At 38.1% G+C, this 12,740-nt stretch overlaps 1 protein-coding gene across 2 annotated transcripts in view; it reads right to left on the bottom strand.

Annotated features, from left to right (window-relative positions):
• CORIN (corin, serine peptidase) overlaps positions 1-12,740 on the bottom strand; it is a 291,946-nt gene that overhangs the window by 258,061 nt on the left and 21,145 nt on the right. The window lies entirely within an intron of this gene.

Raw genomic sequence — 12,740 nt, 5'->3', positions numbered from 1 at the left:
GCAAGGCAATGCATGGTGTGAAACTTTAGATTACAGCTATCCATTTAGAAGAGCAGCACTCTAAAAAGATTTTATTATGTGCTTTAGGGCATGAAATGTGATTGTTAACCAAATCGTGCAACTAAATGAACAAATAATAGTCAACATCCATACTTAGAACAGAGCAAATCATCTATTTCTAAAATATTTCATAGAATTTTATGAACTTTTAATGATATTCTGTCTTGGTCTTCTGAAATATATTTACCAATTTGGTATTATTCTCAAGGACTATGAATTACTGCGGCAAGAACCCACCTGGGCCCAAAGTTGTAAGCAAAGACTGCCTAATGCATTGGTGAGCGGTGTAGACAAGATCCAGACTTCATTTTTGTGTGTCCCTTTAGTCTTAAACCAAATCCTAATGAACCTGGATAAAATAACATACTCCACTAATAATTCAGCAAGGTTAAACATTACTGACCATGGATTTAGTGACAAGTTGAACAACTAGAAAGAGACTGCCCTATCAGCCAGTAAAACCCCAGCAACCTCTCAGGACCTCTTTGGCTGTCCACACTTCTGCAGCCCGTCCATTTAGATGATGATGAAAGTGCAACAGTGACAGTTCAGATAAACTTCTTTCTTCTAAAGCTTTAAATTTTGCTTATTCATCCTTTGCAGAAATCATGTCTGAAAATTCATTTATTGCAAACGACTGGTTTAGAGCAGTGACTTTTCCAGCAGGAGTTTGAGATGTTACTATAAGTACTTTGAATCATTATGAGCAGCTCCTCTCCTCCTACTTGTAACAATTTAGGACATTAGCTTGTGGCTGGCATCATTTCCTAAATTAATTTCTTTACTAACCTTTTCTCTCTGTACCTGGTTTAAAGCTACCAGCCAATGTGAGATCATTCAGAGTTAGTTCCTAGTTTTATCTATAAGAAAATGTGACACTAGCACAATATAATATGAGATCTCCAATAGCACATTTATTATAATGCAAGCATTGGATGGACCGTGCCCTATAAGGCTTGTAGATAACATTTATCTGTAAAAATCAAGTGTAGGACATAGCCCAACAGAGATAGGAGCAGAATAGACCTATTTCATTTGCTCAACAATTAGTTGTTGAATGCTTTTTGTATGCAGATCATTATAAACCTAGTGATGGATATACAAATGATTTCAGACCAACTATCCCTTGAAAACTTCATAGTCCTCTAGGACAGATATGTACATAAATAATGCAACTTATTTCAAGATAGCAAATGATAAGCATCATGAGATTTATAGCTAGTAAGTGCCATGGGAATTCCAAAGATAAGAATATGGTTTTGCACAGAGGCATCAGGTAAGACATTGTGGAGAGAAGAGCCCTTGAGCCAGCCATAATTCTGATAAAAGCACCCCTAAAAAGTGAAAGAGTTGTAAAATATATCCAGAGTGTTAAGGAATTATGAACTATCTTTGACTTCTACTATAAGGGAAGGCGTTTCTTTGTTAAGGTGCTTACAGGAGCATTAGAGGGATAATCTTCATGCATGACAAATTAACAATGGCCTCCGGGCTAACTGGAATCCCACATAGTATTAGTCAAGGGAGATTGTATACATTAACAAGTACTTGACCTCCAAAAACCATTCTTGGGACTAATCCAAATAATTTTTCTAATGCCTAGGTTTTTTCAGGAGAGAAGGACAAAATAATTTGGAAGAAAAGCAATAGTTGAGCACTTTCCTGTTGAGCACATAACTTTCTTCTTCCACTCCTCCTCTTATGACTATTGCTGTGTATGCTACATTATACAGAGGCCCTTTGAGATTCCTCTCAACATAATACAAATCTCAGCGTTTACTATTGAGTGAATAAACTGCTAGGGTAATCCCTAAGCTTTGTTTCAATGGACTTTGAGCATCCCTCTCTCCAGATGGTACCCCTCTTCCCATTCTACCCTACCCTCTGCATCCTTAAAACTCTCAGTCAAGGGAAATGGCTGTGGCTCAAGTAGTTGGGCTCCTATCTACCATATAGGAGGTCCAGGGTTCGATGCCCAGCGCCTCCTGGTGAAGGCAAGCTGACCCACACAGTGAGCTGGCCCATGCGGCATGCTGGTCCACACAGGAGTGCTGCCCCACACAGGTGTGCTGCCCCTCACAGGAGTGCTGCCCTGTGCAGGAGTGCCAGCCGACATGGAAAGCTGGCACAGCAAGATGATGCAACAACAACAACAAAAAAAGAGACACAGAGGAGAGACAATAAGAGATATAGCAGAACAGGGAGCTGAGGTGGTACAAGAGAATGATCGCCTCTCTCCCACTCTGGAAGGTCTCAGGCTCGGTTCCCAGAGCTGCCTAATGAGAATACAAACAGACACAGAAGAACACAAAGCGAATGGACACAGAGCAGACAATGGGAGTGAGGAGTGGTGGAGGGGGGCAGGAATAAATAAATAAATTTTAAAAAACCAAACTATAAGTCAAGCTTAGACATAGCATTCCATGGTTTGGGCAGGAAATGATGCATCTGATTGGACCTACACATATTTAAAAGTCTGTAATTCTTACGTTTGCCAATCCTGTTGGCAAGAATTTGTTTCTTGTATCTTAAGAACTATTTACTTTAAAAGCTGCCATGCTGGTTTATATAAACGTACTGATACAATCTCCCTAACTAGTATACTTTGTTGAGCCAATAAAAATTGATTTACTTTTAAAACCTCCTCTCTCCTTAAACTACCTCCTCCCACTCTTCTGCTCTCACTCTTAGAAGAGGACTTACCCCAATTCCCACCTTACAGTGAGAATAAAAATGATGAGATGGGCATTCCTTTCCCTAGCCAAATCTAAACTACAAATGGCCAGTTTATGCACCCATCCTGCCTGCCTTCCCTCCTGTTAACAATAGAGAGACTGTTCCGCCTCCTATTTAAGATCAATTCTTGTTTTTTGTTACTGACTACATCTCCTTCCCCCTTCTCAGGAATCTTACATTCTTCTTTTTTAATATGCCTAAGTCCCTCCCTATTATTTTTTTATCCACTCTCAAGCCTATATCTTTTTTTTCATTTTTAATTTTTTTTCTCTCCCCTTTCTGCCCCCGCCCCCCCCCATCTGTTCTCTGTGTCTGTTTGCTGCATGTTCTTCTTTGTCTGCTTCTGTTGTTGTCAGCGGCATGGGAATCTGTGTTTCTCTTTGTTGCATCATCTTGTTGTGTCAGCTCTCCATGTGTGCGGCACCATTCCTGGGCAGACTGAACTTTCTTTTGCACTGGGCGGCTCTCCTTACGGGGCACATTCCTTGCACGTGGGTCTCCCCTACGCGGGGGGCACCCTGGCTTGGCACAGCACTCCTTGCGCGCATCAGCACTGCGCGTGGGCCAGCTCCACACAGGTCAAGGAGGCCTGGGGTTTGAACCGCGGACCTCCCATGTGGTAGATGGACGCCCTATCCACTGGGCCAAGTCTGCTTCCCTCAAACCTATATCACACTTTAACCACTGTTTTTATCATTCTCTTCTTTCCCATCCAGAATACTGTAAGAGCTGTTTGCCAAACAAATTTCCTCACTTACTTTTACCCCTGCAGCCACAACAATTTGATACCCCCTTTTGTCACTCACCGAAAAGAGCTCTTGCAATATTCACCCAGGACCCCCATGATCCTATATGAAATGACACATTTTCCATCTCCATTGCAATGACTTATAGTAACATTTAAGAGGTCAACTGCTTCATTAGCCGTGCCATCCTTGAAGCATTTCCTTCCTTTAACTTCTCCTACATCTCTGGTCACTTTTTTCTGTCTTTTTGGAGGCTCCCCCCAGGCAATGCCGTCCACTTGTGTAGCCTCAGTTTTAGCTCTGTGCAGGTGATTCACATCTTCACACAGCAGGCTTAGTTCTTTCCTCTGAGCTCTGGACCTTTACCCTTCACAATAGCACAATTGGATATTGTGAAAGCAGCTCAAATCCAACATCTCTGAAACCAAAACTAAATACAGAATCTTTGCCCCCATATCTAGTATTCTTCCAGGGTAACCTATGTCAAGAAAAGGTAATTGAACACATATCATGTGCCAGGCATTGTTTGCACCCTTGGGATGTACCAATGAGCAAAGCAAAAATCTCAGGCCTCACAGACCCTTGTTAAAACATAGATCCACATAAAAACAACCATCATGTTTCAAACTGGAATAATGCAAAGGCCTCTTGACTGGTTTATCTACACACATTTTTGCACCCTTTTAGTCCATTGTTTACACTGCAGTCAGGATAAGGATATAAATCTCTTTGCCAACCCAAGAGTTGAAATAACACTACAAAGTTGAACACCAAGTTAAAATATTTTCTAGGCAAACTCATAGGTATGTGCGTCAAAAGAGAGAAGATTCTTCTCCCACAGACGAGCCCTGTGTTGAGGAGGCAAGAAGGAATCTGAGTGGCTGAACAAGTACATTTAGCAGTGGCCAAGTGCAAGCTTTCTCAAAAGAGCTTTCATTTAAAAATTTGCCTGTAAATACATCGATTTTTTTATTTAATTTTCACTTACTATAAAACAGATCAAGGAATCCTAAAATTCATTATTTCATCTGACATACAAATTCACTAGGGAATGACAATATATGAAATGATTTAAATTCATTTTTAATGTGTATATAAAATTAAAAATAAGTTAATAGGCCAGTATTTGCAGAGTTGAATGATAGAATAATATCGGCACCATCAGTGAAAAACCTCCCTGGCAGCCTGCGACTGGTCTTTCTGGTCTTTACTTGAACACTTCCTTTCAAGTGACAGATGCAACAAAGCCTCAGAGAACATGAACTTCAAATTCAGGTAGACTGAAATTCCCACTTAATTAGTCATTTATTTTTGTCTTGACAGAGCTGAATTTGTCATGTTCATATATTGCAATGTGAGAAGTATTGAGATTAAAATAGGGTTCCATTGACCTAATTATATTACATTAATAAACTTACTTTTTGAAATTTTGAAAAAAATTAAATCTTGTGTATGATGGGATGTCGAAAAGAGTCAACATGAAAAATGATTCAAAACCTGAGCTGATTCGGAGCACAGCTGGACAAGAGGTGATCACAAGAACCATGTGCCCAGTGGGTTGGCGGAGATAGAGGTTGGACTTCCACAGGGGTGGAACAGGGGACCAAGACCATTTTATTGAGATTTCAAAGATCAAGGAGAACATAGCTGGCATTTTCAGGTATAATGGTCTTTAACCTGTTGTATCTTCCTGCAGCATTTGACTTTATCAGCACATGGTGCATTCTTGGGGATACTTCCGCAGCTACAAACAGCAAAACCTGCTTGAGAACAGGGAGATATCTGCCTATCAATTCCTGAGAAGGAAAAATAACTCCTGAGACCAGGGTCAGGATTTACCAGAGCGCCAATGAACCAGAAATGTCCAACTGGGGGTTATCGGTGCCTCTGTAGGCAGATTCTCATAGACAACTAATTATCAGAGGTAGGAATAGCTGCTAACAACCAAGTCACAACAGAGCAGAGGTTTAACCCAGAAGGAACCAGGTGCCCCCGTAGGCCCTGAAGGTCTTACCCGCTCACAACTCCCCTAATTCAGAGCGGGGAGAAGTGCCTGGGAACTGTCTACCCTTGTTTCACTCTTATTGTTGGGTTATGTGAGAATTAATTTTAAATTTTAAATCTAGAGAGCAGGGGTCAGCAAACTACAGCCCATGGGCCAAATCCAGCCCTGCCTATTTTTGTAAATAATGTTTTATTGGTACAGAGCATATTCATTTGTTTATATAGTGTCTATAACAGCTTTCCTGCTACAATAGCAGCATTGAGTAGTTGCAACGAAGTTGTGGGGCTCACAGAGCTTAAAATATTTACTCTCTGGCCCTTTACAGTGAAAGCTTGCCAATTCCTGATAGGCTATCAATGTATATCAACATATGTGCGTATTTGTAAATCTAAACATTTTATATGATAATGAACCTAAAATATATATCCTTTTAAGATAATCACATTTTTTCTCTTCATGAGGGTTGTTAGTGAAACCTGATATAATTGTATAGGTGGCAAATTGGCAGACAAAACTAACTGCTGTAATGCATGGTAGCAATGCATTCAAACATACAAAATTCAAAATAATCTCTAACATAGAAAAACATAGATCAAGACAACATGTGTTACATTAGAAGAGAGAAAGCACAAACTTTGGGGATATTTAAATTGAAATAGTACTGAAACATACATTATAAAATATGGGAACCAACAAATCCTAAGACCATATAGCTAGAAAATATAAATTTATCCCTGCTTCCATAAAACTATAATAATAGAAAAAATAACACGAATTCAATTGTATCCCTCTCTAAATATGCAAATATTGCCCTTTCTCATATGTATTCCCACCTTCTAGAACAGCATGTGAGCACAGTCAGCAGTGGATTTATACCTGTTGAATACATGGATGAATTAAGTCACCTAAAGACAATTCTCTGTACATGATTGTGCTAATAACTACTTCATTTTTAATGATATATGTCTTATAAAGTCTACTGAATCAATCAAAAATACTTGGAATAGAAAATTTATTTGTCAAAAATGTTTTTTAAAAAGAAAGATTATAATTTTATCATTAGATGATATATTTCAATGCAGGAGATATCATGCTTTTTCTTTTCAGGGAAAACATACTAAAAATTAATAAATTAGTATTCTCTAGAACTATCTTTCCAATTCCATAGTCACTTTGCCTATTGCAAGCTGTGAAGTCAGAAAGTTTTATGCTTCTAATAAATGTGTCTTCCTTTTTTAAGAAAAGAAAATAGTAGTGGATTTCATGGAAGACAGCGTTTTTAAAAATACTTGTAGCCATCACTTATGCTAAGAATATGAAAAGAAGTTGACTTTTAAGTATAACCCTTTAAAACAGAGATTCTCAGACATTGGTCCGTGGCATCCTCAATTTCTTAGTAATTTTTTAGAGTGAGTGAAATTTAACCCACCTATGGCATTTTTCATTTTCTACTTTGGATCATGTTCATTTATGTACATGGTAAAATCGCCAAGTTATAATATCAAGAGCTTAAAGTCTATGTTTAATTCATTCACCAAATAGTTTACCATATGTCCAGAACATTATTTTTATCTGTTAGGCAACTAACAAGTGCTCATTACAGTTGGTTCAGAATAAACATATGTATCAGTAAATGAGTGACTCATACTTAAAGGCTAGCAAAAATTTCCAAGAAAAGTTCTTGGGTTTTTTATGTACTTACTTTTGCTGGTAGAGGAAAAATGAACATTACAAGTTTCCTTTAAAATCCATACATTTAGGATTTTAGGGCTAAATAATGTAACTATCAATTTTCCTTGTTTCTGACCAGAATAATAGCATCTCAGTATAAAAGCCACCATGGATATCACCTGCTAATAGAAGTTCACTGCCATTTACATGTCTTTGGTCAAGATAAATTTAGAAGAAATAGTTTGCAACTTAGTAATTTACAACTTGGCAATTTTCAATTACAAATTACTAAATGCAGTGTGGTAGCCATATGTTTTTAAGTAGAGGTTTATAGGGAGCAAACAATAAGAAAGTAAGCTTGGTAGAAATGCAGGTAATCCATGGACTGGTTTATCTCGTAGTCCCCTCAGAGACTCCTGAGCGTTGCTTCCCCACAACATCACTGATCTCCTTCCCATCTCCACACTGTAGCCCAAGTGATCTTTTCAAAACAGCATTTGGTTGTGTCATCTCTCTGCTGAAAATCCTCCAGAGACTTTAAAGACAAAGATAGGCTTCTTCATCATGGTGTAGAATACACAGGGAGGTGAAGATAGTCGACCACCACACCAGCGAACCGAGAGTGCCTACAACTCCAAGCAGGAGAAATGCATCCATCAACTATGTGGGATCTAAGCCCCCTCTCCATATAGAGGTGGAGTGGACATCACCATCCCAGGGTCCACAGGATGGAGGATAGAGTGTGGATTAGAGTGGACTTACTGGTATTCTACTATAGAACTATTGTGACCTTAATGGAAGAAACTGTAGCATTGATGTGGAGAAAGTGGCCACGGTAGTTGCTGAGGGCAAGGAGAGGGAAGAAGAGATGTGATGTGGGGGCATTTTCAGGACTTGTAGTTGTCCTAAATGATATTGCAGGGAAAGATACTGGACATTACACAACCTGTCATAACCCACCGAATGTACTGGAGGAGAGTGTAAACTACAATGTAAACTATAATCCATGTGGTGCAGCAGTGCTCCAAAAAGTATTCACCAAATGCAATGAATGTGCCACATTGACGAAAGAGGTGTTGATGTGGGAAGAGTGAGGGAAGTGGGGGTGAGGTATGTGGGAACCTCTTGTGTTTTTTAACATAACATTTTTTGTGATCTATGTATCTTCAAAAAAATACAATAAAAAATAAATAAATGCAAAAAAAAAAGTCAATGTAACCTGAGTCATGTGGGAGGTTCTGATCCTGTAGATCTGGGCTGGGGCCTGAGACTCTACATTCATCACTAACTCCCAGGGATGCTGATGCTGGTGGCCCAAGGACCACACCTGGAGAAGCAGAATCTCCTGGGTCTGGCCCTGACTCCTCCCAGGCTCTTTGCACACCACTTTCCCCCTCTCCCTCTCTAGGCTCCTGCTCCCTGGTTCTTTCCAGAAACTCAAAAGCTCTCGGCATGGAATGGCCTCCTTTCCACTCCCAACTCATTACCCCTTTCTGTGCTTTTACCCCAGTTCCAATTTTGCATGTATTTGTGTGATTATTAGATTGTGTTTCTTATTCCTGCTAGACGGTAAGCTCCACGAGGGCAGGGACCTTGTGAAGTTTTGCTCACCATTGTAGCTCCAGCACTTAATGAAGGGCCTGGCACATAGCAGGTATTCGATACATGGTAAAAGAGGGAATCAATAAGCTTCTCTAAATATGCCCTCTCACTGTCAGAAGTCTTAAAAACAAAAAAGAGAATATAAAGTGATAATCACTGAATTCTCTCTTCTGAAATCAAGTAGGTGACTAAAGACCCTGCAGTTTCTTAATTATAGACCATGGCTTTCAGAAGAAATTCCTGGAACACATCATCCACTTTCTAGCTCTGTCCCTGTGAAGACAGACTAAGGTTTCACTCACCCTGGATGTCTCAGACCCTGTGTCCTAGATCTCAACTTAATAGCTTTGAAACATCATTCCTCAGAATTTCTGCCCCATTAGGAGGTAAGTATTAAATTTTTTCCTCCTAAGTCAGACAGAATTAACAAAGGACTATCACCACACTACACTGGAAAATAAAGAGATAATGTTTTAGAATGACCTGTCTGGGGTACTTTTTTTTTTTCAAGTTCTTTCTAGATTTCATATTTCGAAATTATCTATTCTAAAACCTTAATTACCTGGAACCTTCAATTACAGAAAATTTTTATTCCCCATCATTAAGAGAAATAGAAAAAATCATAACAAAATAAGCAATTCACTAAGATTTAAACATATTTCCAGAGGATTACATGGAATACTAGAAAATGTGGAATCTTCTATAGTGTCTATTATTAGAATATTTTTCCGTGAAAATGGCACTCAAATCTTGGCCTTGATAGTCAGTTTTCAAAGACATGGATGTCATTTTGAACGCAATATAAAATGTAATTTTCCTTAGTAAAGATTAAAATAGGAAGGAAATTCAAGTTCATCTGTAATTAAAAACCTAACTAACAAAAATAAAGCCCTAGCCCTGACCATTCCAAGATTTTGCTGAAGGTATTGCCATCTTTGGCCTGTAGTAACTCTAGAAGTGGTAATATTCACCTTAAGATGGATACCTTCTGAAAAAGACTAAGATCAGCTTGCTATTAAGGTATAGCATCAGTCTTAGAAATATGTCAATACTTTTATTGCCGATTGGATTCATTTAAGTTAAAACCAAATTTCAGACGAACTTGAGGTAATATGTAAACTGTTGCTGAGCAAAAGTATTTTGAAGAATGAAGGTTAAGTCCACCTTCCTAATGTGACACTAACATTGATTTTCTCAGATCCCAAAATGATTAGACTTCTAAAGTAAAAGTATGAAATCATATAGACTTAGTTAATACAAGATACTTGGTCAACACGCTCAGTGAATTTTAGGTTCACAAATATTACTAGCCAAAATTTATCCTAATTCATATGCCAATCTGGTGAATTTCGTTGACAACCTATTTAATGCTCTAAAGTTTATGATACCACCAAGCCAAAATATGAAAACATTCTTAAATCAAAATGAGAGTAGATATTTTAATGGGGTTTTTTTTTTTTTGGTAGAATTTATGTGACTTTTAATTCTTTTACTAATGACTTTCAATAAGTGTAAGGAGTAAAGACAGGGCTGGGGTAAGGGAGAAGAGAAAGAGAAAAGTATCTTTTAAGTTTCTTGAACTAATTAGGCATGTGCTAGAATAAGAAAGTTCAGTAAAAGCATTATGTACTTATCCCAGAGCTCTCCATGGAGATGTGTAAAGAGAGAATCAGGGAGCTCTGAAGTACTGGTGGAAGTGACAGCTGACAAAGAATAAATCCTGCATAAAATCTGGCATGTATGCAGAACTGGGCAGTACAGATGTTACACAGTTGGGCAAATGAAAAGTTGACTCTCCAGAATCCACTTTCTAGCAAGTGAGTAGGGACATGAACCTTTTTTTCTGTTTTGAGTGTCTCGTCCTCTCCCATAAGGAATGGAGACCCCACCCACTGTGCAGCAATATGGAACCTGTTGGGAAAGACTCTTTTAGAGACAAGATTTATTGTTTGTATATCTGTTGGTGGTGTTGGATGACCAGAAGTCATTTCCTTTACTTTTGGACAGGAGCATCATGTCCTGGTGATGCTTTCCTCTCTGTTCTCAGTGAACTGTGAAATGCCCCTTACATGAATTTAAAGTAGCTTTATTGGATAGGAGACAAATAACTTAAATACTTCTCAAACCAGGCATCTGTCAATTCTCCATAATATTAGCTCCCCCTCTAACAATAAGCAAAATGCCTCCAAAATCATCCATCAGTGAATTATGCCAAATCCAAATATCTTTTGTGGTGGTGTTTATTTTCAATGTCCCCAGAGGCATAAAGAAAAAGCATCTGGTTTTCAGTAGGTCTTTTCATCCCAGTTTCTGGCATTTAATTGAAGCATATGAAGTTCAAATAATCCATGCTCTCTCTCAAAATGAAATTACTTGGTTCACACCAGAACACATGGTTTTGCAAGCCAACCCTGCCCATGTTTTTCTCCTTTGAAAATTAACAAAGTAACAGTGGCCCCAGGTAATTCTCCTCAGTTTCATATTCAAATATCCCAAAATGGATGCTCAATATAGAGATTAAATACCAACAAAGTACCCTGTCAAGAAGACCAAATGGGAAGAGTCCAGCCTCCAAGGAGGGCATCACTTCAGTGTTTCCATTTTAAGGGTAGCATTGTTTGGCTGAAGTCTGAAATGTAAAGGAACAAATTGGAATGTTTCAGAGGCAGCTTTTAGAATACTCTCTCCACCAGTGATAACTTATGTGACTTTACAAAGTCATCCCCCTGTCCTGACCATATTTCTATACTTTCCAATAAGGGATTTAAAAAAATGTTTTGCTTCTACCACAAATATTCCAAAAATAAAAATGAGATGGGTAAAGCAAAACAAAAAGTGGAAAAAAAAAATAAGTTTCTTTATCAGAGGGTCAGTTCTAAGAGCCCTGATTTCTTGCTAACGTAGAAGGTGAAGTTTGCTCAATTCAGTCTTCCTGGAAGAAAGCTATAATCTTTATTCCAGTGAACTAATATCAAGAGAAGCAATAAGGAGAATCTTTTAGCTTTAAGGTAAACCCCATTTTCTTCAGAGCAAAGCAGGAAGATCATATTTCTGCAGGCTCCTTCCTATCTAGACAGGGTAGATAAATGGGAACCTGCATCCCTTTTTTGGAGATGACTTTGCCCCCAATCTCAAAAATGTCAATGTTATCGTTTTATAGCAGAAACAAATCTTAAAGCAATAAAAGATTCCTTTCAAGGCAGATAAAATATCAGAACTCTTTCTGCATATATTCGAAAGTCTTAAAGGTCCTTTTTTAAGCCTATCTTTTTGAAAACAACAGAAGCTACTGGGAAAGAAAAGAAGGTTGTGATATCCATTCTCCAGGAGCTTAAATATTTAAAATTTATTCATATCAATATTTTACATTACAAATCCTGATTAAAATTACTACATTTCTAAGGAAGCAATGGCAAAATCCAAAAGAGCCCAATACATTGCAAAACAAAGCTGAATCTAATTTTTTCCACAACACTAAGGAGGTGATTGAATTTGTGCAAATCTTGGAGACTTAATTGACTGGCTGATCCTACAACAATGGAAATGTTGTGACTTTTAAAATTGAAACAGATTGGCCAAGTGAGTAGAAAACTAAAATATTGGCTTTCTACAGCTGAAAATAATCAGGGAGCGCATACAAGACAAAAATGGATTTTATGCTTTACTACAATCCATTTCAGGCATTGCAATGCAAAGTAAAATATAAACAGATGTTTAAAACAGTTAACCTACTGAACCCACCTGCCAAAAGGAATTCTGCAGTAAAAAAGTGCAAGCAAGATTTTAGGTGTTAGATGAAGCAGCAATTTCTCTCTAAATAACTAGAGAAAGAGGAAGAATTCCAGACTTATCATTCTTCATATGTTTTACCTTATATCATGAATATTCCAGTTGGAAATAGTAAGTCTGTGCTGAGGTTT

This window comes from Dasypus novemcinctus, chromosome 1 (genome assembly GCF_030445035.2).
Source record: "Dasypus novemcinctus isolate mDasNov1 chromosome 1, mDasNov1.1.hap2, whole genome shotgun sequence".
NCBI classification, from domain to species: Eukaryota; Metazoa; Chordata; class Mammalia; order Cingulata; family Dasypodidae; genus Dasypus; species Dasypus novemcinctus.
Note: the sequence above shows the minus strand (reverse complement) of the source record. Positions and strands in the feature narration are given on the sequence as shown.